This window comes from Sciurus carolinensis, unplaced genomic scaffold, assembly GCF_902686445.1.
Source record: "Sciurus carolinensis unplaced genomic scaffold, mSciCar1.2, whole genome shotgun sequence".
NCBI lineage: Eukaryota > Metazoa > Chordata > Mammalia > Rodentia > Sciuridae > Sciurus > Sciurus carolinensis.
This window is the reverse complement of record NW_025920150.1, coordinates 501907-512069: the sequence shown is the minus strand read 5'-3', so window position 1 is coordinate 512069 and position 10163 is coordinate 501907. Positions and strand designations below refer to the sequence as shown.

Below are 10163 nucleotides of genomic sequence, written 5' to 3'. Positions count from 1 at the left end.
AATTGTTAGCGCACATTTTTGCCTGGGTGACTGGCCAACCAAGGCTGTATTTTTCTTTGCTGGGTGTTTGAGGGATGCAATGTCTATTGTTTTCTGTATTTCAGGTATGCTGACTATTACTGTATTCTCTGACAATGAAGCAACTGAAAATGACTGATATCTTGATTTCCATGGGTAATCTACAATCAACTACATTAAATGTAAGTAATCAACTTACATTAAATGTAAGTAAGATAAATATTTGTGAAAGTACTTATCATATAGTTCAAAATCTGAAAACTATATGAGAGGTAAAACAACTGAGTCATTTGTAAGTTAAAATATGTTTTCAAAATTCCTTGAATATATTCAACTAGAATGATAAGGCATTTTCCTACATACAACATTATGTTTTTCCTACTATTCCAAAGGAATTGAAAAAAAGATTTTACATGGAAGAGCTCAGGTCAAAGTAGCAGTGAACACATGGTACCTAACGAACACAAGTTTAAGGTCCCTGTGTGGGTGCCAAGGCTGAATCTCCCAGGGACAACAACACCACTCCCAGATCAGCCTGCAGTTCTTTCCTGCCTGGGCTCAGTCAGAGGTTCCAGTCCACTTTATAGAAGAGCTCCACAAGTTGCAGCCCAGGTGGTGGTGAAGCCAGTGGACAGCACGGAAGTGGTCACAGTCAAAGTGTCCCCACACCACCTTTTCCAGGACTGGTCTGGCCCCTTAAGTCTGGTTCCAGGTAGTGCATCCTCTGGCAGTGTCTCAGTGCTCAGGCTGCAGCAGGCCATCACATGGGGAAGAGCTTGGGTGGGCTCTCTCTCTAGCAGTACTTGGCTATGAGGTCCCATTAGGTGTTCTCATGCTGCACACTCTGGGAAGAGTTCCTGCACCTAGCCAAGCACAATTGGAAGTGATCTTCCACAGTCATGAAGAGGTTCTGGAATGCCACAACTGCCCTGTTGAGGAGTGCTTCAGGAAGAGTTCTTGTTGGGCTGCTGGCCCAGGACATGCAGTACTCATAGGTGCTGCAGCAGCCATTGGCCAGGCAGCCATTGCAGCAGTACTGCTTTGGGCTGGGGATGCTTGCCATCACAGCAGCCATTGGTAAGTAGATTCTTCCTTTCAAAGATAAACCCTAGATAATCCAGATGAGGTTCTTCCCTTGAAAAGAGTTCTGGCACTGAATGCTTGGTTGGCTGCTATTGCCCAAGTTAAATTGTACTTTCCATGGAATGGATTGATTGTGGTCCTGAGACTGGAGGAGATTTCTATCTCTCACTGTTCTCTCCTCCTGCTTCAAGGTGCTGCTGAGGATGTAGACCAGCCAGAGCCTGAAGACCAGGACCAGCATGGACCTCTTCTCCAGGAGTCAGCACCTCACCATGGCAGCCAGGTTTACCATCCTAGTTGAGATGGGGTTGCTACAGCCAGAGAGTGGAGCAAAACCAGAGCCTGAGACCCAGTAGCATGGCCCCTTCATTCCCAGCAGCCCCACCACTTGCTGCAACACTGGCCATGCAGTCCTCAGCCTAGCTTGTAAGTTAAAATATTGGAACATTCATTACTCATTATAAATTCAAGTATTCTTGGCTTCTTACTGTCTATAAAAGACAATATATTTGGGCCTCTTAAATTTTTTTTATAAATTGTTGTATGTAAAAAGCAGTAAAAAATTTATATGTGAAAAAGTAAAAAAGATAGTCTCCTTCCTGGGTGTTCATGCAAATATAAGATTACTAAGAATTAAAATCTAATTCACTTGTAATTGAAAACCCTAAAAAGTAACCCCTGAGGAGCCTTGACTGACCTTCATGGTAGAAACGCACCATCTGCTGAGTTTTGAATGTCCAAAAGGAAAGTATAAATGTGCCATTATATGGTTAAATGAAAAGTCATATGCAAAAGACTGGGCTTAATTTTAGGGGTCTAAACGCAAAAGTGGGAGTCATCTCAAGACTAGTAACTCATTTCTCCAAACAGCAAGATACTGAGTCAGGGATTACCAAACTATTTAAAAACAATGGCCATGACTCCTTTGGTAGATAATAAGACCTCCCAATTAACCTTGGGACAGCATGTGGAGGTCCAGGTCCTCTCACCAAGTCCACACAGTTTTAGAAGTCAAGAATCATCATTGGTTCATAATCATCACTGCTGGACACTCCTGGCATCAAACATTTGCAGGGATGTCAAACTTTAAATCTAGATACTTTATTCCTGTACTGAGCCCCTCTAAAATACAATGTGTGGACATTATTGAGCAAACTATAGCCAGCTAATACTAAAGGATGTGCCTATAGATAGCCCTGTTGCTAAATGATTCACAGGTGGAAGCAGTTTTATAAAAATAATTCCATAAAAGCAGGGAATACAATAGTTACTGTGATAATATCATAAAAGCAAATGTTCTTCCCACTCACACTTGTGTCCCATAGCAAACTCATCATTTGTATTCAGACCTTACAGTTAAAACAAGAAAAAACATCCATACAGATTCCTCATATGGATTTTTATACTTCCTGCTGCTATTCAGAAGGAAAGAAAGATATTAAAAGCTAAACATACCCTCTTGGTCTTCTATCACCAAATTGCTCTATGCTTCCCAGCATTTTGCAGGGCTTTAGCTTCTTTCCAAGGAACAAATGTGTGTGGTTCGTCCCAGATACATAGACAGGGCTTTAGATGGTGTATTAAATTGGGAGTGTATTTATAACCAAAACACTTTGGAGGGGACTTTTTTCTCTTTTGGCATGTTGTCCCTGCACAAATAACAGTCTATTAGAAAAACAATAACCTCAGGACACACTGGCATAAGCATGCTAGAGAATGAATTCCCATAGGAGTAATAGGGGCAGTCACAACTCTTGTTCCATGCATTAGTGTTTTAGTAAAATTATCCATCACTATGACAAAAAGAACTGAAAAGAACAATTTTAGAGTAGGATCATCAAGTATACATGATGCTGATGGTTTTAGAGGTCTCAGTTCATAGACAGCCTCCTAAATTACCTCAGGGTCTAAGGAGAGGCAGAACATCAGGGTGGAAAGATGTGATGGAGGAAGGCAGCTCAGACCATGACAACCAGGAAGCAGAAAGAGCTCCACTTGTCAAGGCACACCCCCAATGAACCACCACCTCAAGCCATAACCTACCTGCCTATAGTTAGCCAAGTTCATCCCCAGCAAGGGAATAAATCCTTGATTATCTTATAACCAAATCATGTCTCCTGTAAATTTTCTTGCATTGTCTCACATATGAACTTTTGGGGAATACCTAATATCTAAACCATCATAACAAACAGCTTTACTTACCTTGAGGTAACACTAATACTGTAAAATAGAAGGGCATTCAATTTCTTATGATCTGAGCAGGGAGGAGTTTGTGCAGACTTAAACTCCACCAGTTGCACTGGGGTAAACTCCTCAAGATAAGTAGTGGTTAATATTAGCCCAGTATGTCAGTTGTCCTATGTATTAGTTTTTAGAGGTGTCTTATACATTAAATTGAGCAACTAATTGACCACTTATGATTACTTTTGAAATAAATATTATATTTGTAGAGTTATTCTTTTGAGAAAGGTAATTGGTGATGAGATCATTTGAAATATTGAAAAATTTATTGTGAAAATGACAAACTACTGCAAAAGTCACTTTTACTAAATGTTCAGTGGAACACCAGTATGTACATAAGAGGGATGTAATATAAGAAATGCATTCATGAAAGTATTTTCTTTAAAAAGTAATTTGTCATTTTATATCTAGGAATGTGTTATGTTTTAAATTATTGATGTTTGAATATAAGTGTCCTCTAAACAGGACACTGGGACTATGTATATTGCTTAGAAATTTGAAGTGTGTCACACTGCTGCCTGGCAATATCTAACTTGTTGCCCTGTTGTGTTGGATTGTGGCAAAAGCACCCAAGAAATTTCAAACAATAATCTTTAGCATGGTAAGGTAGTACTCCAAATGCTTTAAGTGGTAGAGAATCCACTGTTCACTGGTTATGACTTGTTTACATACCTTCCAGATAGTACTTTTGGGGAGGATTTTGTACATAAGCAACAAAAGAGGCCACACAGGTATTATCTGAAATGAGAATAATGATAATACAAAGGCATATGATTAGATTTGATGCAAATAATGAAATTGTCTTTGTAAAATGGTAAGATTATAAACACTTTCTTGGTGCATAAAACTATGAAAGAGTGGAACAACCTGGCAACATCTCAGCATGAAAAGGAGTGGAACAAACATGCTTCAACCAGAAGTAATGAGTACTAGGAATAATCTCAATGGTGCTATGGATAAACATGATTGGTGGGTTTCCAAAGGGTATTAACCTTTGTTCACTCATATAACTGGCATGGGTATTGTAAATGCAGAGATTGTTCACGAACTTGGGAACAAAAACGAATATCTCATAAATTGGTAGAATTTCAAAAGAGACATCTACTTAACCTACCTAGAACAATGCAATGAGAAACAAGTGGGAGGAGGAAAGTGTAATACTCCTGAACCTACTACTGTGTCAGATGATATCAGATTTTATATGAGAAATTCTACTGTTGTCAAACAGCAAGAAAGATTAAGGTGTCACAATGAGCCATTTCATGTAAAACAGGCAACATGTGGCTTCCTTGTATGTCTCCTTAACCCATTAAGTCTCAGGTTTTCCCCTTACTATTGATAAGGATAAAATCTCTCAGGGGGAATGAGAGTGTAAGAGACAAGAATGGGGAACAAAATGGCAGATAAACTCTAAAGCCTTAATTTATAATGTTACTATGAATCTTTTCCTACTCTTCCACCTTAACAATGCATGGAATATGTCATTTTATACCCTTCCATTCTTTATCAGATCAACCATAAATAGGTGTTGATCAACTGGTCTTACGATGGCCCAGGAGATATCACAGAGACTTCCACATGAAGGAAACTCCTTTAAAGAATTGAAATGAAAATGCCAGCCCTTCCAACCAGCCACTCACTGGAAGCCTGGCTCATTCTGTTTCTCTCAATCAGGGCTGTTCCCTTTCTCCTCAATGTAAATCCCCCCCCCCCTGGTCCATTAAAGCCTTGCTTCTGTGTTCATGGTCTTCTGAGTTAGCACATTTAGCCTGAATGAGGTAAAATTTCTGGTGAATCAGAAATTCTCATCTTCACTATCACCACAACAAAGGCCCCTAAGCCAACCAGGTCCTTCCTGCTTACCCTGAGGTCATAGTTGAAAAATACCCCTTGTTGTTAGCTGATGTGTCTCTGTTTTTATTACCAACAAGAACATACAGATCAGTAAAACAGAGCTTCCCTGTGTATCCAAGGCCAAGTACTAAGCAGAAAAATACCCATGAGTCAAGCAGGGAAGTGGGAACAGTAAAGAACAGAGCTGAGGATGCCCTGGAGGGCCTCTCACACAGATCAGGGGGCCAGGGACAGCTTCTCAGTCTAGGTGACATCGAAGTAAAGCTTCCTGCTTGGGGATCATCACATGCTGAATTATTACTTCCAAATCACTGCAAAAAACAATATTTCCCCCTTTTTGGGCACCCACAATGTACCAGGCCTCAAGCTAAGTGTCTCATCCTTCCAAATATTGCCATGCACTACCTAGTAGTGATAGCAGCAGTTCCACTGATGGAACATGAGTGGCATAGAATAGTTAGAGTCTGCCATAATCCTGCAGCTACAGTGGCTGGACTGGAGTTGAAGGCAACACCAATGGTTCCGGGTAGAAGAGTCTCAATGGCAGAGCTCAGACTCTTAGCTTTATTAGGAGAGGCATAAGCTCTGACTACTTGTTTGCACCATGAAGGAGAAATTAGCTCATCTTAATGATAAACAATAAAAGGATAATTGAGAAAGTGTTAATGGTTAATGGTTGAAAATTTTCCTTTGACTGATGTGAAAGTGTCCAAGGCAGTGGACACTGGAGCACACACAGGAAGTGGGTCATAAAAGGGATCTATCATATTCTCTTTGTCCTCTGTCTTCAAACCCTCAGCCAACCTCTTGTCAATAATGACTTTTCTAACAGTCTCTACCCAACTGATCATCTGGAATTTTCTATATAGAGCCAGCTGGACTCTCCTAGAGATCAGATGGACTTGCCCTTGTTTTTGCATAAAAGGGCAAAGTTCTCTTGGTGGCATGGACTGTGACACACCTGAGTCTCTCTTACCCTGAGATGAGTCAGCCAGGTGAGGAGGAGTACTGTGCGTGGAGGTCTGACAAGAAGGCAAAGATAGCAGCAGTGACACCTTGAAAAGGGACAGACACACAGGCTCTGCAGAAGAAGGGCAAGGAACAAGAGGGTCACACAGCACGAAAGAGCTATCCCTGAGGACACATTTCTGGATAAACCTTGAAGACACCCTCCTGAGGGATCCAGAATCTAGCTGAACATCCACAAACCTCTGAAGATAATTGGCCTGGAAGCCTTTTCCAAAGTCTGGTGATTTCCAGTTGCTTACTAAAGTGTGGGACAGCTCTGGGACCCTGTCAGCAGTTATTTCCTTCACAGACCCACTCCAACCCACCTGTGGCCCAGCAGGGACTCCTCAGCAAGGCTGGCAGTTCAGCAGTTCATCAGAACACAGGTGCTTAGCCTGAGCTCTAACTCTGTTCTTCAGCAGCTTTCTTTTGAAAGCCAAAGTCAGCATATTTTCAACCCAGTGAAGGTAACATCATGTGCTCACTTCTATCAATGTATATGCACACATATTATTACATCAAACATTAAGGATATCTATTGAGAATGAAACACCTTGGACATCTGAGAGACTGAATACTGTCCCCCAGTTGACATTGTCTAAAACTGACAAAGGACCCATATCTGGAATCTTTCAGTATGCCCTATGTATCTTCAGGAGAAAAACAGGACTTGCAGGAGGCTTGGCAAAGTATATTAACTTGCAATTTTAGGACTTAGGTAGCTCTTTGTCCCTAGAGACTGCCAAACCCTGGAGAGTGGGAAATGCTTAATGTGGGTTACAGGAGAACAGGTAGGCCTCACTGTAAACATAGGTGGAAACAGGAGACAGTCTTCCTACCAGCAACCAGATGGCAGTTACTTCAGTAAGCCCACATGAACCCTATGACTATGTAACTATTTTGCTGCTGACTTCTATCCCTACAGAAATATTATCTTGTGTTCCAGGGAAGGCAGGGGACTATGACCTGGGTAAAGCACATTTCAGTTTGAGGCCCAGCACTACAGTGGTACAAGGAAGCTCAGAACTGGGTGGACACATTGCAAGGTGTACAGAATCAGGATGGCATGGGATGTGACATCATGTAGATTAAATAGGGATGCCAATTACAAGGACAGGTGCCAATAAAATATAAAATATTAGAAGAGAGAAGGGTAGTATTTATGAATGGGAAAAACAGAATGGGGATGAGGGACTTGCCTCTGCCAAGTTCTCTCTTCCAGAATTTGGAGGCCAGCCGATTGTCTCTCTTTCGGGGAATGTTGTACCCATTCATACCAGACCACCAAGAGTATTCCCCTTCAAGTGGATTGGTAGGCAGGCAGAACTTCTCCACACCCCACATGAGCTCCTCCTCACACTCCATTTTGGGGACCACTTCGGTCCGTCCAAAACAAGCTCCCATAGTCAAAGCTTCCTTTGAAGCTAAATCAAACCCTCCACACCGTAGTCCTCACTTAGACTAAAAGACTTTTGGCAACAGGTGCCACACAGTGTGTCATCATAAGCCGCATCATAATAGAGTATTGCTGAGTTTTGCCAGGCAGGCTATGTACAGCTTTACCTGTATCATATTATGACAATATCTACCCCATATCATATTATGACAATCCCAGCCAGTGCATAACATGAGTGCATCTATTGTGCAAAAGAGGAAACAGGTTTGAAAATATACAGTCACCAATGACTCTTCAGCCAGAAAGAGGCAGAACCCTCCTGTTGTGGCCCCATCAGACCAATATCAGAGACAATGTAAAGCTAAATCACAGTGCCTAGTCTCATTTCTCATTCTGCTGTATGCTGACCAGGTCCATCCCAGGAACCCTAGTCCTGTACGCTTCTGGGACCACTTGTCATGATGCCCTTCAGAATGGATGGGTCCTGACCCTTGACCCTGAAAACAAAGGTGACCTTCTATACCCTCCTGAGAAAAGTTTAATGTGAGCCAGTCATGACACACCAGCCAGCAGAAGGAATGGTTCCTGACAGTGTCCTTTCTAACAAGCCCATGCACTTATTCTAAGGTTTTATCCAAAGCTAACAAAGGATGCCAAGAAGCTCCAACACCTTCCCCATCAACTTGGAAAATAAGATGAAGGATAACTCTTTTGAGATTTCTTAATTACAGTCCTGCAGATGCATTGAAATGGGCTAAATGACATTCTGATATTTCATTAAGTCCATGGGGCATCCCAGACCTCTTTAATGAGGATGGACACCACAACTCCCACAAGAGGAGTTGCACAGAAATGACTCTGAACCAAATATGTGGGAACTCATACAAGTCTCTTGTCTGGACATTTCAGTCCCTTCAGCTGTAATGTGGGGACCAAAGTCGAGCGTTTAAAAGCCACATACACTGAGTATGGTGGACTTGCACTGCAGGCCAGGTGCCTTCCCCATCAGCAATCTCTTGGCCATCACTTGACAAGATCCTACATCTTTCTGGCTATTTCTTCATCTTTTCTGTGCAAGGAGGGAAGGAGAGAGGCTTATATGAATCTTCAAAGGTCCTTCACAGTTCCAGGATCTGAAACTGAGATGCCTCTGTTAGCACTGCCAACTGGCCTGTACCCCACTGAAACTTCCCTAACTCTCAACCTCTGAGGGTCCAGAAACACCTTCCAACCACTTATGAATACTCAATAAACACCTGCTGTGTACCACGGGTATGTGAGGCAGAGGGAGGTAATGCTGAACAAACTGATACTCCCCTCCTGGGACTTATGGCCAGGTCAGTAACACACTTATCTGGAGCTGAGAAGCCTGAGCTCCATACAATGCCTTCCCTCTGTGGAGCCTTCCCCTGCAGTCCATTTTACCCTGGTCACGTTGAGTGGACTCTGTTGTCACACAATAAAATTTTCCATTATAATAATAGATTTTGGGACTGAGAACTGTACCTTTATTCTTTGCCATTCTCCATCCTAGAACACACAGGGACTTCATAGCATCCACCCAGATCCCAAATGTGCTGGGAGCTGGGATTCCTATTCCACATGAAGAGGAGGGGACTGAGGAGTTGCTGAGAGTCCAGTGGCACAGACAACACAGACCACAGACTTGTGGTCTTTATTTTCCAAGATCTTTATCCAGTGAGTCACACGAACTCTTCCCACAAATAGTTCCAAAGAACCAACTCTCAGTATATCCTCACATAGTGACTTCATGGCAGGCAGATGATCAACTTCATCCCCTTCTATCACATGGCTGGTGCATAGACTAAGCACAGACCAGTGGAACCTCTTTGTCCCCTATCTCCCCTATCTGCAGCCTACAAAATTTCTGAAACTCAGGCCTGAGTTAGTTTATCCCCAAGTCTACCCATGTCCCAGACAGGCCAAGAAGACACAGGACTGAGTCTCTTCTCCCCAGAATGTGCCCTGCAGCACAACTACCTCTCACAATGGTATCCTCTGTACCCTTGGAGAGTGTCCCCTGCTGTAAGCACAGGGTCCCAATCTCAGGCAACTTTCTCACCACCCACCCCCACCCCTATTCTAAATATTCCTTTCCAAACGGGTGATCACTTATCTTGGGTTGTGAAGTCTGCCATGTGTGTGTAATGAAAGAAAAGCATAATGGGCCCCTGGAGGGTCAGAGGCTGGCATTCCTCACCTGCTGCTACTGCCATTGTTTTACCTACAGCCTCAGTTTGCAGCCCACTGGAGTTCATCTGCAAGCTCTGGGCTAGCCTAACCCAGCACGACATCTGCCATTTCTCAGGGTCTCACTCAGCTTCCAGTTCCATTTGTTCAGTTCCGGCAACACTGACTATCCCCATTCTGTCCTGGATCTGATGTTAACCAAGTAGGAAGGGGGAAGAAAATGAGACTGTCTACCCTGCAAAGGCATCCCTTGTTCTTTGATAGTGTAATAACATAAATCTCAGTTTCAACAGCTTCAAAGATAATTCAGTTATCCCTCTTCAATCAAAATGTTCAAAGTGTCAAGCAAAAA

The 10163-nt window shown here is 42.6% G+C and overlaps 1 pseudogene; it reads right to left on the bottom strand.

Annotated features, from left to right (window-relative positions):
* Positions 1-778: 778 nt before the first annotated feature.
* On the bottom strand, positions 779-1393 carry LOC124974474 (SREBP regulating gene protein-like; annotated as a pseudogene).
* Between the last annotated feature and the right edge of the window lie 8770 nt (positions 1394-10163).